Source organism: Canis lupus, chromosome 2 (assembly GCF_048164855.1).
Source record: "Canis lupus baileyi chromosome 2, mCanLup2.hap1, whole genome shotgun sequence".
Taxonomy (NCBI): Eukaryota; Metazoa; Chordata; class Mammalia; order Carnivora; family Canidae; genus Canis; species Canis lupus.
The window spans coordinates 68,434,323-68,451,178 of NC_132839.1; positions in this window are offsets into that span (position 1 = coordinate 68,434,323).

Below are 16,856 nucleotides of genomic sequence, written 5' to 3' on the forward strand. Positions count from 1 at the left end.
TGTAATTCTTTTTAATGGTTGAGTAATATTCCATTGTATATATTATACCACATCTTTTTTATCCATTCATTTGTTGATGGACATCTGGGCTCTTTCCATATTTTGACTATTGTGGACATTGCTGCTATAAACATTGGGGTACAGGTCATATCATTACATTTGTATGCTTGGGATAAATACTTAGTACTGTAATTGCTGGATTATAAGGTAGTTCTGTATTTAACTTGTTGAGGAATCTCCATAGTGTTTTTAAGAGTGGCTGGACCAGCTTGCATTCCCACCAACAGTGTAGGAGGGTTCCCCTTCTCCACATCCTTGCCAACATCTGTTTCCTGACTTATTAATTTTTAGCCATTCTGACTGGTGTGAGGTGGCATCTCACTGTAAATTGCTCTTTCCTTTTGGATTAGCTTTATAATCTTAAATGCATCCAAAAGAAAATTCATCTTAAAATAAAAACAGACAAGATAAAAAACAAACTTTCTTGACCCCATGTCTTCCTGCTACTATCTTATTTTACTCATCCTTTTATGGTAAAGGTTTATGAGATGTTGTCTACATGTGACATATAAACTCCTCATAGCTTACATACTCTCTAGCCTGCTGTAGCTTGGCTTCAGCCTCCACTGTTCCACTGAAAATGTTCTAGTCAAGGTGAAAATATTTCCCATAGATTGATTTACCATCACATTGCATTTATCAAGGTAACTTTGTGCTGGTCGTATTTTCCATTCCTTATTGGTTTGTATTGGCTAGTCCATTTTAGGAGGAAAATTGTTTTCTAATGGAAATTTTGCATGTATTTTGGGTACATGCTCTTGTCTTAGATAGGCCATTAGTTATTGTTCTATAACGTGAATCCATGGAAGTCTCAGAATCTTGATCAATGGGGAAATAAATAAGACTTCTCTGATATTTAACTGTGCTTTTTCTCTAAAAGGAAAAAAGGAGTTAAGCACAGAAATTATAACAGCACAAATGACATATTTAAGTTGGACATCCAATTTAAAACAAAATATGCAGAAAAACATGCTTTTGCAGAATTATGATTTGTTTTCACTTATCCTTTAGCATTCTCCATCACTGTTTAGTCTAGTTCCAATTTTCATTTTGACTTAATTAATTATTAACTATGAATGTTTCCTTCAACAACCACAAATTATTTATACTTCTTGGTGAAAGTTCTACTTGGATATATAAACAAGTGCCCCTTTATAGGCAAGATTGTTTTGAGTGTACAACAAAGGGTCATGAGAAGAAATTGATGTGAACTCATCGAGTTGATCCTCTGGCTAATATGAAGCCTGTGGATTTTAACCCTCCTTGGATCTACCAAGCATAAGTGCTCTAACTGTTCTGTTGTAGTGTTAGAATCAGAGATCTTACTTTTTCCCCAACTCCTGATATTAGTCATGTTTTTGGCTTTAAACTTAATTTCCATTACAGCTATGTGGACAGTGTAGTTTGAAGATGCAAATAGTTCAATGGGATAGGGACAGTACAATTCTCCCACTACAGAAGTTCTCATCATTTTTTGATTTACTCTGGATGGATATTTGCCTCCATTAAGTCTAGATATTGTGCTTACCCAACTGTTTGTAGATTTGTTAATTTCAGGCATTACTGACTGATTTCCTATCTCCTATGATGGAAGACAGGACACAGTTCTCTTCTATGCCTCCTCTTGACCAATAGATACATTTCTAACCATTAACCATCCATAACTTTCCATTGTGTTATGTTGAATTCTATGAAATTGTCATTGTTCTTGGTGAAAAATGTTTGAATGTTGGTACTTTCATAACCTATAGTTATGTCATGATTTTAGATAAAGCAAAATTCAATGTTTATAATAGCTGAGCCAGTTGGCAATTATAAATACTTTCCCTCTATTGTGGTACATATTTGGTTGGTTGTTTTTTTTTTTTTTAATAAACCTTATTAGTAAGTCTTCCCCATACTCTCTCCCATTTACTGAATCTCCTCTCAACACAATCAAACAAGTGGAACATTCAATTTTTATCATCTGGGAGTCATCTTTGTTGGAGCCTTTTGATTTACTTGAGTGGACTGGTTACTTTCTAGGATAGCCATTGGGATCCTCCTAAAACATCATTCTAGGAATACTCTTGTCTCTTGTATCAGAGTCTCTGTTTTACATTTTCATGACTGCTGCATTTTTGGTTTACTCTCCTTAGTAGTGGCCCTGCCTTTCTAGGTTTCTGGAAAAGGGAGAAAAGGAGGTAACATTTTGGAGCATCTAAGATGTCATTATTCTCTGTTCACATTGAGTTAATATTTCATTGCTTAAGGTGATATATTAGAGTTCTATAGAGAAAGAGAACCAGTAGGATGTGTAGATAAAGAAGCAGACATACAGATAAATAATGGATGGATGGATGGATGGATGGATAAATAATGGATAGATAGATAGATAGATAGATAGATAGATAGATTTATTACAAGGAATTGGCTCATGTAATTACGGAGATTGGCAAGTTTCAAGATCTGTAGAGTGAGTAAGCAAGCTGAAGACCAAGGAAAGCTAATGGTTTAGATCATTCAAATCCAAAGACCTGAGAACCCGGAGAGCCAGTGACATAATTCCTATCTGAAGGCCTGTAGGCTCAATACTCAGGAAAAGCTCATGTTTCAGTTCTAGTCTGAAGGCAGCAAAAAAGTCAGTGCTCCTGTTCAAAGTCAAGCAGCAAGAATTTGCTCTTACTCAGGGGAGGGTCAACCTCCCTGTTTTTGTTCTGTTCAGGCATTCAGCTGGTTAGATGAGGCCCATCCACATTAAGAAGACCAATCTGTTTTACTTAGTCTACCAATTTGAATGTAAATCTCATCTGTAAACATCCTTGCAGAAACACTCAGAATAACATTTGACTGAATATCTGGACACCCTGTGATCCTGCCTGTGGCCACATAAAATTAATCATCACAGTTGAAAATCACTTTTCCTGAGCAATTTGAAGACATTTCTCCATTTTCTTCTAGCTTCAAGAGTCCCTCTTAAGCAATATGATGCCTAATTCATTTTTAAATTAATCTGAAGCATATGCCTGGGGTGCCTGGCCCTGTTCCTTGTAATCAGATCCCTGTAATAGCTGGGCTTTTTGTATTGGAGGTCTCTGATATGAGTATCTTAGATAATTTTTTGGCAGCTGGTCAGTTTTCCTAAAGAGTAATCTTTTAGTGTCATGTCTGGAAGATAAAGGTCTGGCTTCTAGAGACTTAAGAGCTTAGGAAAATAATTAGGATGTAAACTTTCATGCAATCTTTTTGCTTTTAGAGCACCAAACCTAAACTTTGCTTGGTGTCATCTGGTCCATGTACCCTCTCTTTTACTTCCTCTAGAGAATAGACTTGTATTTACTGCTAGAGTTGGAATGGTGGAGAGGATATGGAGGTCCAATGGCTTCATGAAGAGATTTTCAACTTAACTGTCATTTTTGCCTGTCTCCATGCTAATTTCTGACCCTTATAGAGGTACTATGGTGCAAGTTGGCTAGCTCTCATGTCTATGGTATCTTCTAGGTCAGTTATTAGTCATTTTTTCTGTTTCCTGACTCCCAAAATTCTGTGGCTATTGTTTCTTTTTTCTAATTTTCTTTGCCCCTATTCTATCCATTAAAACATTTCTTTACTTTTTTCAAAGTGAGGTTTTCAGATGAAGTGATACTAAATGTTCAGTTTGCAGTCTTCACCTGAAGGCTAGAGCTTGCTTCTTACTTTCTAGTGAAGGATTGGGGGTGAGGGGTGGTGAGGAGGAATTATATGGTAGTGTGATGATACTAAAATTCAGAGTCATTGTCTTTCTCCTAATTCAAATGAGTAATTTTTTTTACTTTTAGTCATCTGACTAAATTGCTCAATCCTCTGAGCTGCACATGAAAAATAAATTCTAAGTTTACTTATTAAATATTGAATTCTACAATATCACAAGAACTTTTTATTTTATTTTTTAAAAGGTTTTCTTTACTTATTCCTGAGAGACACAGGGAGAGGAAGAGACGGGCAGAGGGAGAAGCAAGCTTCCCACAGGGAGCTCGATGCAGGACTCTGATCCCAGGACCCTGGGATCATGGCCTGAGCCAAAGGCAGACTCTCAACCACTGATTCTCCCAGGTGCTCCTATCACAAGAACTTTTATAAATAATTTAAAAATATTTCCTGAACATTCATCATGTGCAAAATCTTGTTATCTAGCTATATTTTCAAGTAATTTATGATTTGGTATGAAAAATTGATCTGTAAAATAAGAAGAAGTAATTAAGATAGATAATAATAAAAGCAATTTTATTAATTTCTACAGTACTACATTTCAAGTACCCCAATGCAAACAAATTATCATTCATGTGACTATGTGACAACTTCCCATATTCTGATTCGTTGGAACACATGATGGGACTATACTTTATGATGATTAAGTACCTTACTTAGCATATATTTGTGATTTCTACCTCTTTGGAGGTTTTAAAATTAAATCTGTGTCATCTCTCAAAATAAGTGTGACCTAATCTGGAAATGATGGGAATTTTAGTGCTTATTTTCATTATGATTAGGTTCATCTATATGTGACAAAGGACCTTAACTTTCCTAAACATAGTGATTTTATGAAGATAAACCAGTCTTTCTTGTTTAGATAAATAGAGAATTGGGTCCAGAGCTTATACACTGTAATTACCTGGCCCTAGAACTCTCTGTCTTACCACTTCAGTCTTTTATTTATTTATTTTTTTTAATTTATTTTTTATTGGTGTTCAATTTACTAACGTACAGAATAACCCCCAGTGCCCGTCACCCATTCACTCCCACCCCCCGCCCTCCTCCCCTTCTACCACCCCTAGTTCGTTTCCCAGAGTTAGCAGTCTTTACGTTCTGTCTCCCTTTCTGATATTTCCCACACATTTCTTCCCCCTTCCCTTATATTCCCTTTCACTATTATTTATATTCCCCAAATGAATGAGAACATATAATGTTTGTCCTTCTCCGACTGGCTTACTTCACTCAGCATAATACCCTCCAGTTCCATCCACGTTGAAGCAAATGGTGGGTATTTGTCATTTCTAATGGCTGAGTAATATTCCATTGTATACATAAACCACATCTTCTTTATCCATTCATCTTTCGTTGGACACCGAGGCTCCTTCCACAGTTTGGCTATCGTGGCCATTGCTGCTAGAAACATCGGGGTGCAGGTGTCCCGGCGTTTCATTGCATTTGTCTCTTTGGGGTAAATCCCCAACAGTGCAATTGCTGGGTTGTAGGGCAGGTATATTTTTAACTGTTTGAGGAACCTCCACACAGTTTTCCAGAGTGGCTGCACCAGTTCACATTCCCACCAACAGTGTATGAGGGTTCCCTTTTCTCCGCATCCTCTCCAACATTGGTTGTTTCCTGTCTTGTTAATTTTCCCCATTCTCACTGGTGTGAGGTGGTATCTCATTGTGGTTTTGATTTGTATTTCCCTGATGGCAAGTGATGCAGAGCATTTTCTCATGTGCATGTTGGCCATGTCTATGTCTTCCTCTGTGAGATTTCTGTTCATGTCTTTTGCCCATTTCATGATTGGATTGTTTGTTTCTTTGGTGTTGAGTTTGATAAGTTCTTTATAGATCTTGGAAACTAGCCCTTTATCTGATATGTCATTTGCAAATATCTTCTCCCATTCTGTAGGTTGTCTTTGAATTTTGTTGACTGTATCCTTTGCTGTGCAAAAGCTTCTTATCTTGATGAAGTCCCAATAGTTCATTTTTGCTTTTGTTTCTTTTGCCTTCGTGGATGTATCTTGCAAGAAGTTACTATGGCCGAGTTCAAAAAGGGTGTTGCCTGTGTTCTTCTCTAGGATTTTGATGGAATCTTGTCTCACATTTAGATCTTTCATCCATTTTGAGTTTATCTTTGTGTATGGTGAAAGAGAGTGGTCTAGTTTCATTCTTCTGCATGTGGATGTCCAATTTTCCCAGCACCATTTATTGAAGAGACTGTCTTTCTTCCAATGGATAGTCTTTCCTCCTTTATCGAATATTAGTTGCCCATAAAGTTCAGGGTCCACTTCTGGATTCTCTATTCTGTTCCACTGATCTATGTGTCTGTTTTTGTGCCAGTACCACACTGTCTTGATGACCACAGCTTTGTAGTACAACCTGAAATCTGGCATTGTGATGCCCCCAGATATGGTTTTCTTTTTTAAAATTCCCCTGGCTATTCAGTCTTTTAGGATGGCCTTTTATTGTCCAAGATTGCAGCATGAGCTCCAGCCACCATTTCCTCTTTCCAACCAACAGGAAAGAGGAAGGGCAAAGAAAGACCCATGTCTTCATCTCAGGTACACTTCCCGGAAGCTACATGCATCCTGTTGGTTAAACCTTGGTCACATGGCCACAGTTAACTCCCAGATGGAAAATGTATACAATCCAGGCTATCTTGGACTCAGTACCTATGGGGGTTTCTATTTCTAAGGAAGAAAAGAAGAAAGCTAGGACAGGTATAGGAGAGAAAGTGCAGTCTACTTTACAGGGACACTATATATCCAACCTGTGATTCTACACTGTTTGTAACATTGGGGTGACAAGAGATAGTGACAAGTGATCCTGGTAGTGGACATCATGTCAGTGGCAGGATCGACAATCAGTCATCTGTTTTATGGCTATTGCTGCTATGCTGGGATCCAGCTTGGAAGGAAATACTCTTAAAATTGTGTATTTTGATTGTAAAATATCTCAGACACACAGAAAAGGCAGATGCCTATTATCCCTCACTCAAGATCCCTCACCCAACTTTGAACAGATTTTGTCAGATTTACTTCTGATATCTCTAGTCCTGACAGTAATAGAAGTACCACCACCTCCATCTTTTCCTTTCTGAAAGTTGAATCTTTACCAGTAATGTGGTGTATTTCCATTGGAGTAGAAAGTATTCACTTGGCATTATGTGCATGCCATGTGCTGATAGGGATATCTTAGCTAATAGGGATCCAAAAAGTAGTATTTTCTCAGGTGTGATTACTGATCTTAACAAGACACAATCCAAAGAATAATGCCTGTGTCTATTAAAAAATATAAATTTTAGCTTAAAAATCTACAATGTGCTGGGGTTAAGCGTCTGCTTTCGTTTCAGGTTATGATCCTGGTGTCCTGGATGGGGTCTTTGTCTGACTCCCTGCTCAGCTGGTAGCCTGCTTCTCCTTCTCCCTCTACCCCTCCCCCATGCTCTCTCTCTCATGCTTTCTCTTTTTCTCAAATAAATAAAACCTTTAAAAAACCTACAATACTATTTGTACACATATTTGAAGGATATAGCGTATCATGTAATTTAAAGAGAAATGAATATCTATAATAAATATATGTGTGCATAGAGACATATGTATATTTATTAAGTGATCTACTTGACTACATTTTTTATTGTTATAAATCATTGTATATGATACTTAACTTTTTAAAATCTATTTAAGAACAGTCCTTCAATGACAGATCTTATAGTTCAAAGTGATACAGTGGCACCCACCTGTCCAGATGGGGCTTTCTGGAAGTAGACTCTGATGCTGTGATTTGCAGGCAGGTGGTTTCAGGGGAGGGTGTGGAGTGGAAGAAAGGAACTGAATGGAAGAAGGTGGGCTGAGATATGGTTGTAGCAAAAATCTGAGCTAATCCTACAGGGGCTATAGCTGGGTTGGCACTTTAGACTTCTCCCTCCCCTTCCACAGGACAGTGAGGGGATAGGAGCCACATCTGAGGAAAAGGTGTGATCTTGGGCAAGCGTCTCTCTTCTACCTGAGGCTGTGGGATCTCAGAGCCAAGTGTACTCCAACCTGAAAGGGCATCTGGGGGGTACACTGCTCCCTTCATTTTGAGGGAGATGCATCCCTGGTTCTTATACCTTAACTAGTCATATCTTCTTTTTATTTTTAAGATTCTTAAAATTTATTTGAGGGAGAGAGAGCACAAGTGGGGAGTGGGAAAGGGGTAGAGGGAGAGGGCGAAGCAGACTCCTTCCTTAGCAGGGAGCCCGAGGCAGGGCTTGATCCCAGGACCTTGGGATCATGGCCTGAGCCAAAGGCAGATGCTTTGTTGACTGAGCCATCCAGGCAGCCCTAACCAATCATGTCTTATATTTTTTTGTGTTTTTGGCCACTTCTAATTCATCCTCTTGATTCTACTGAATTCCCTTCCTTTTCATCAGACACACAGTTGTCAGGGTTCAGTATAATATTCAAACTTCTTTGCAAAGAAATATGATGAGGAATCTCCATTAAGAAAATAGATAAGGAGATGTGCTTATTTGTAACTGAATTTTAAAAAATTATTAAAAGTTTTTCACAAAAAATCTTTTATTTCTTGATGGAAAATGCTTTCTTTCTGAATCTCTGAAGTGTCTTTAAGGAGACCAATTTCTGAGACTCTGGTCAGCAGAAAAAGCCTGCTTTTGGAATCAGATGTACCTGAATTTGAACCCAGACAGTTAGTTGCTTGCTGTGTGACTTTTGGAAGTCACACAACCTCTCTGTGGTTCCATTTTCTGAATTAAACAAAGCCCTTCTTCCAAGGTCCCTCTGGACTCTGAGACTCCCTGACTTATGAGTGAATGAAGCCAGCACTTCCAGTGAAATGAAACTCGGAACTATTGTAAGCCTGACCAATCTCCTGGTCCCCTGTCAATAGAATGAACTTATCAATGAAGGTTCCTTTGTCAGGCAACTGTCATTCCAGGAATGCCCTGGGAAGGCTGTTGAATGTGACTTCATGCCCAGGCCTCCCTCCTGCCAATCCCACCTTATGAAGGGCTTAATTTTTTGGCTCTACCTGCAGTAGGGAGCAAGGGAAAGACTTGAGGGGAGCACAACAGGTGCCAGCAGCATGAAGCGCAGCCTCAGAGCTTGGGTCCAGATCACATTTCAAGCACAGGCGTTGGTATAATTGGATTGCTATTTGCCCGGTGCACACCCACCCTGGCGTCCCTAATGAGCAGCCCCCTCTCTCTATCCATGTGTGAACATAAGAGTCTTTAATTAAGATGGAGGGGCAGCCCATGGGGAAGGTGTTGGAGTCTGTTCAGCTCCTGAGCTCACTGAGCATGACTCATCCTTCGAGCTGGGGGTCTGTACTCTGAGACTTGTGTCCCTGCCCTCAGGTCCCCTCACACATATATTCCCTTTTCTTTCTTCCCATTTCTAATTGAGAGAAGATGTGCTTTATTTGAAGTGAGAATCCCCCTGTGTCCATGAATGTCCTCCACTCCTGCAAATTACCGCAAGGGGAATAATCACTCACGTTGTGCAGACAGAAGGCAGTTTGGTGATCTCATAGAGGAGTCCAGTGGGCAAACCTCAGGGCAGGGAGGCCCGGGGAACTTGGCTCATTCTGAGCTACGTGAGCTTTCTTCTCCTCTCTGAGCAAGAAAGAGCATAGGCTGTGCTCTCTACCCTCCTGGGGCTGCAAGTCAGGCACACGACAGGGAGATGTGAAGGGGAGCTCAGCCCGTGGCAATCCAGGATCAATCAATCTGTCAGCAAAACCTACCGGGATATTTATGGAACATCTGATATACAAGTGAAGGAAACCCAATGTGCATTATGATTAATTATTTTAAAATATTCCTTAAAACATTCAGAGGTAAAAAAAAAAATTGGCTCCTTTAAAAACTGAAAGGAAGTTTCTGGCATCGTTGAGAATGTAAAACTGGCTGGAAACCTGCTTTGTGTGTAGTGGGTCAAGAGACTACTTAAGCATTGTTATTTTATTTGTTTTTTTGTTTGTTTTCCCTAAAGTAATCTTTCCTTCTGATTCAGTCAGGTATTTATACTCTGAGTAGACTGGATTAGGCGGAGCGGTGTCATCTGCATCACTGGTATCCCTCACCTCAAGTCCTCGCTCAGCTTGGGACTCCACTTTTACCCCAAACCCTACTTCAGCAATTGGCCTGGCTTTGTACCCAAGAGGCAAGAGAGGCTGGCCGGTGGGCATTTCTCATCATGCAAACCATGGCCATTGATGCTTTTGTCCTTCACATCCTAGAATAAAAGTGTTCTTGCTTTCTTCCTGCCTTCACTCAGGGCTGGCAAGAGACTTTTTGCAATGCCCAGGGCAAAATGAAAATCCAGGTCAATCTCCCCCTCCTCTGGCCCACCGCTTCAATTCACAGTGGACAGGAGACCCCCAAGAGATTGGAACCTTCTTGGTGGAATTTGTTTAATACCTGATGGGGGGGTAAGGGACCTTCCCTGGGTTGTCCACTGAGCAAGCCTGGTGCTGCCAACCTGGGTCAGAGCTGGCCACTTCTCTGCCCTGCCCAAGATGCTATGGACAAGAGGGTGATGGCAAACATGGGTTTCCCTACCCACACAATCGGCTCTCTGCCTTATGCAGCAGGTGAACATGTCTGTGGGGTGTGCAAGAGCACATTGGGAGCCACCCAGGTCCCCAGAGGGCTGCTCTGAGTCCATCCTAGGGAGGTGAGACAGCTTGTTTGCCAAGACTTCATGCCCCTAACACATGCTCCACTTGCAAACCAGAAAAAGATAAAATTATTAAGAATTTTAAGACAGCGACCACAGAGCTTTAAACAAAGTGCATGGCTATTCTGAACTGCAGAGGTCACCTGCTCACAAAGTTGGTTCTGACCCTACCTCTGCTCTGGGAACCACCCTCTCACAAATCCTCCATGGGGCTGCTGAACCACCGATGCCTCTTCTCCTGGACCTCGCTCCATCTCTTTGCACTGACTCTTCACCCTTAGACTATGTGTTCAAGTTCCATCTATCATTTAGATGCCTTTCTACCTTTTCTCCCCACTTTTCTTTTGATCACCCTGTTTCCACAGGTGGGCTTCTTGAAAAGAGTCAGCAGTCACTGGGTGTCTCTACTGCGTCATGTGTCATTCACCCTACTCGCTTGCAATAAGGTGAGCTCTTTCCTTACGCCACTGAAAGTCTTCTCTCAAAGGTCGTTGTCAAACTCCTAATCACTCAAGCTAGAGGTCAGATTTTCAGGGTTTTTTTTTTTTTTTATCTTGTCTGACTAAAGATGTTATATTTGATGACATTGATGATGCTTCCTCATGTGACCTACTCCTCAGTTTATTCTCTCTCAGTCCTGAAGGTAAGAAGTCTCAAATCAAGGTGTGGGCAGGGCCATGCCTCCCCACAAAGCCTCTAGGGAGAGGTCACAGCTTGCCTCTTTCAGCTTCTGGTGGCCGCAGGGGTTCACGGGCTATGGCAACACCATTCTGATTTCTGCTTCTGCTTCCACATGACCAGCTTCCCTGCATGTCCCTGTTTCTTCACATGACAGTATTTTTCTTTTTTTTTAAGGATTTATTTATTTATGATAGACATAGAGACAGAGAGAGGCAGAGACACAGGAGGAGGGAGAAGCAGGCCCATGCTGGGAGCCCGATGCGGGACTCGATCCCAGGACTCCAGGATCGCGCCCTGGGCCAAAGGCAGACACTAAACCGCTGAGCCACCCAGGGATCCCCATGACAGTATTTTTCTAAGGACACTGGTCCCATTGGATTAGGCACCACCCTACTCCAGTATGATCTCATCTTAACTAACCATATGGGTAGAACCTATTTCTACCTAAGGTCCCATTCTAAAATGCTGGGTACTTTGAACTTCAGCAATTCAAGCCCTAACATATTGTTGTTGTTGTTGTTGTTTTTTAAGATTTTATTTATTCATGAGAGACACAGAGAGAAAAAGAGAGAGAGAGAGAGAGAGAGAGAGAGGCAGAGACACAGGCAGTGAGAGAAGCAGGCTCCATGCAGGGAGCCCAATGTGGGACTCGATCCCGGGACTCCAGGATCACAACCTGGGCCGAAGGCAGGCGCTAAACCACTGAGCGACCCAGGTATCCCCCATATTGTAAAAATAAAATCATGTTGATTAAAAAAATGCGTGCCATTTAATTTCTTGGCTTTAGCGTATTTATCTATATAATGGGTATGATAAAGAGCAAATCAAATAGTGAGTATGCAAGTATGAGGATTTAGCATAATTTTAAATATGATCCCCTTTCATTTTTTTGTGGCTGTTGGGTTGTGCATCCTCAGACACACTGTGCTTTCCACTCTTGGTGTAAAGGGTGCTCACTAGGTGTTGTACCAGGGCTTAGTTCTTCCAGAATGTCTTGGCAACTCCTGTTTCTTCACTCCATGTTCTCTCAGCCAGTGGGTACTGCTGGGCTGTGAAAAGGGGTGAGATTTTGTGCCCCAAAGGGGCACATTGGAGGAAGAATAGGGGAAGGAGAACTTTAGGACTAGGGCTGTGGGAGGTTGGGGGTTCACGAGCCCATGGCAGCATGCTCCATGCTTCCATATACCTTCTGCTCTCACAGCTGGAGCCAATTGACCAATCAGTTCTGCTTCTGGTCCTTGGAACTGTCAGGCTTTTAGACAGTTGAATTTGAGGTGTTTCAGGAGCCTGCATTGAGCAAGCCTCCTTGACCTTGGCAGGAATAAGTCCTGCCTCATGGCTATTAAAAATAAGAGCACTTCCAGGTTCTTAGTAGTTGGCCTCTCGCACCCAGAGCCCTGTCACTATACCCCTTTCCAAAATTACCTTCTTACTGGCCTTGCTGTGGAGCCTGGACTCCACCGTGATTCCCATTTGAGGTAAAGCACTGAACTGCCTTGTTAAGTGGCAAGCCAGAGGAAGACAAGCTTCACCAGCCACAGAGCTCACAGCTTGCTCAGTTCAGCTCCTGCTCGGACAGTCTATGTAGTGCAGCAACATCTGCCCAGAGTTCCCAATGGAGCGATAATCGAAATGACTTTTGGGGGAAAGGCTGTCTGGCAGCCCATGGACTAGGGCAGGAAAACAAAGCCTCAGATCCTGGTTGTATTACTAACTGAAGACCTTGATCTTTATCTTTGTTTTCTTGTCCATAAAACAGAAATTTTCCCACTTGAGCAGAGCTCAGCAGGCAGTGAAGAGGAATAAATGAGATCAAGTAGACAAGGTGCTTGTAGAGTGTCTGGCATGTGCTGGCGAACATGAACGTCCAAGTCCAACACTCTATGAACCTGCGTGTGAAAAGCATGTAGGAATCCTTTTAAATGGAAAAAGTGGAAGTAGACTCATTGTTCTGCCTTTTTGTACCCATGTCCCATCCCTTTATTCCTCACTTTTTTGGATCATCGATCTGCTGCTGACCTTGTTCACTATGTAAACATCCTCACTGGTACAACCATGTTTTTTGGTTGGCTTAACACAAGGAAGACTTTTCTGTGGCCAGAGCTGGAGATGGAGAGGAATTCCTCACAAGATGCTCACTATTATAGGGGATGTGTAAGCAAGAAACTGAATAACCACTTGGTCGAAATGTTGATTTTTAATTATTTATTTGACAAATATTTACTGTACACTCACTTTATACCAGGCATTGTATTAAACACTGAAGAAACAAAAATAAAGTTTGTGAGTCTAAAACTTCAACTGTAATTTTTGACTGGAGCTATAGCTAACTACTCATGCTATTTGTCAGTGCTGTGCCTCTTTTTATGCTTCTTTCCAACTTACTGTGTTCGCAGCTTCATGCAGGCATCCCTCCATCTAGAAAGTCTTATTTAAATTGCATTGGTAAAAAAAAAAATTGCATTGGTTTGGGTTCATTCCCTTTGTGTGCTCCCAGAGTACCTGACTATCATTGTATGTTCTCATCTTTGATATGCTGTAGATTCTTTGAGGGCCATTGTGATAATATTTTATTAATCTTAGTATTAATCACAGCATTAATTAACAGCACAGCACTTGGCATCAGGTAGATGTACACAATGCATTTATTGATTCAGTGTCAAATGAGACTATACCTGCACAGACAATGGTCAGATTAGGGAGGTTTTTCCCTTTAAGTAATTTCTGAAATTATAAAATCAATTCATGTCCCATAGAGATTTGAGAAATCCAGAATAAAGAGAGAATGAAGAAAAATAAAAATATACTTGCTATCTTACCACATAAACACATTGATAACATATCCTTCTGATTTTATATATATATATATTTTAATATTTTAATTATTGATTCATGACAGACACACAGAGAGAGGCAGAGACACAGACAGAGGGAGAAGCAGGCTGTGTGCAAGGAGACTGATGTGGGACTCAATCTCGGATCCCGGGATCACACCCTGAGCCGAAGGCAGATGCTCAATCACTAAACCACTCAAGTGTCCCTCCTTCTGATTTTAGATTTTATAGTATCTTATGTATATACACTTTAAAGATTATTGTATATTAGTCAATATTTTGCTATGTGCGGTAATAGAGAAACTTCTAAATATCAATAGGTTAACACAATAAAATTTTGTTTCTCACTCATGTAAAGTTCATATGGATGTTTCTAATTGGGGAATATCTCTCTTCCCAGTGATGATACAAAGTCTCAGGCTTCTGACATCTTGTGACTCTGCCATCTTTGGCTCAAGGCTTCCAAAAATGTTCACTTGGGGAAAAATGGCTGGGGGATCTTCAAGAGAAATTTTTATAGGAAGACCTGAGAGTAGTCGCATAACTTCCTTTTGTAGTTCTTTATCTAAAACTTTGTAATAAGTTAGTATTATGTTAAGCAATAAATCAGTAATGAGGCCACAACTGACTCCAAGAAAGGCTGAGCAGTGTAGTATTGCTGAGAGCCCAGAAAAAAGATGGGTTTAATGAACTTGCTGCAGACTTTCCACAAAATCAAATGCCTTTTTTTAAAAAAGATTTATTTATTTATTTGAGAGAGACAGCATATATGTGTATGCATGTGCAACAGGAGGGAGAGAGAGAGAGAGAGAGAGAGAGAGAGAGAGAGAATCTCCAGCAGACTCCCTGTTGAGCACAGAGCCTGATACAGGGCTCAATCTCAAGGCCCTGAGATCATGACCTGAGCCAAAATCAAAAGTCCAATGCTCAACCTACTGAGCCACCAAAACGCCCCTCAAATGCCTTTTTAAGTACATATTTCATAGATTATATTTTCACTAAAAATAATCATAAGCCTTTCCATTTATTACATAATCTTTCTAAATAGTGGATAAATATTATGTTCCTATGTTACAGATGAGGATGATGGAGGCAAAGTAATTTGTCTGAGGCCCTCAGCCAATACACAGCAGTGCTGGGCCTCAACCCTTCTATCCAGACTTCTTTCAAAGCACTTTGTAAGGACATGCATCTAGGAATGCAAAGGGAAGAAGGTTAATAAAACCCTTGTCAAGAGGGAAACTGGGAAGATAATGTTGAGAGTATCTTGAAGCTTGATTAAGAGAGACCAGTGCTCAGATGTTTCAAACTAGATACATAAGACAGAGAAAAACAAACCAAAAACTCTCAACAAAATGTGGTATGGATGAGGCTTGGTGGGTTGTGAGTGTTTAGATTGCTCATCACTTAGAGTAAGTGGGTGGTTTGGCCCATGGCCACTGTTCTTTGAGTTAGCTTTGACCCTTGACAACTTAGTGGACTGACTGGCTAGCATACAAGACCATTCAAGCCATGCTTGAGATTCCCAAGAGGAGAGAGCTGGTCCCGCCTGTTTGTGAGTAACAACACTGATTCTTGAAACCAAGAAAATGTTTTGTTAGGCTGATGATGCCTCTTTTCCATAATATCACATTGAGGGTCATGGGTTCTTGAGGTGTGAAAATAACTGGGAAATTTCAGAATTCAGCTAATACCTATTTGCTGAATTCTGAACATATAACAAAGCTTTGTAGAAGCCAAGAACATATTTATCAACAGACAGAGCAAAGTTTCATGTCTCCTGTAAAATGACCCCTTGATGTGATATATGTATATTAAGTGCCCTGCTGTGACTAAGAGCTATCTAAAAAAGAAAAAATATAGCCACCTCCTGAAGCATGTATAAATTGCTTTTTTAGACCCTATAAAATTTTAGCTAGCACCAAACATAGAACTTCATTCATCATCCTGCAAGTGAGGACTGCCAAGGGAAGCCGGCTCTTCCTGAGCCGAAAGTGGCAACACTCCAGGATTGGCAGGAATCAAATGAATCATTTCCTGCTTTTAGTTTTAGATAAATAATCAGAAAAGATTGTCTAGATTATGATCCAAAAGCCATTTTTCATAGCTCTGAGGATCCAGAATCCTTAACTTCATGTGGAAGCCCCTTTTTCTAATGATTTTATTGCATAGTATTGGGGAGCAGGTAGGCAAACCTACCCAGGCCAACCTAAAGTTTTAATGCAGTGAAGACTTATGATTTCAGTGTGGTGAGTATATTCAGCATATCTTTTTATTTATTTTATTTTGATGTTTTGCTATCTGGGGCCTTGCTAACCCCAGAGGGACTGCCCCTCTCATGGTTAACTAATTCCTAGAGACAGTAACCAGCTTAGCTGGGAGTGTGCTCTCATATACAGACGGATCCATCTAGAGCTCATACCCCTAACCACCTCCTCTGTCTGTCTCACACTCTGAGTCACCTGCCCCTTGCCCTATCCCCTCCAAGGGCCACGTATCAGACAACTAGGGACAGCACCCGTGCTCCAGAGCCTGCTAAACTGATTCATATTAGCCAATCCTCAGTCTGCTAACTCTCCTCACCTGGTCTTCCCTGTGGAAACCACACCAAAGGCTCTTGCCATGTTTTCCTGTGTCCTCTGCCTCCTGGCCACCCTGGTCCTTTCTCATATGACCATGCCCCCCACCCCCACCCCAATGCCATGACCTGCCCCCTCTCTTTGGATCTGTTACTATGACAGATTCTCTTTTCAATGGCAGTTGTCTCCATACCTGTTGGCCTGGTCATACTTGAATAATAATGAAACCTACATTTTAAAATGGTAAAGGGAAAGAGAAAGAAAATAAGAGTCAAGGGCTGGGGTTCCAGTCCTGATTCTCTT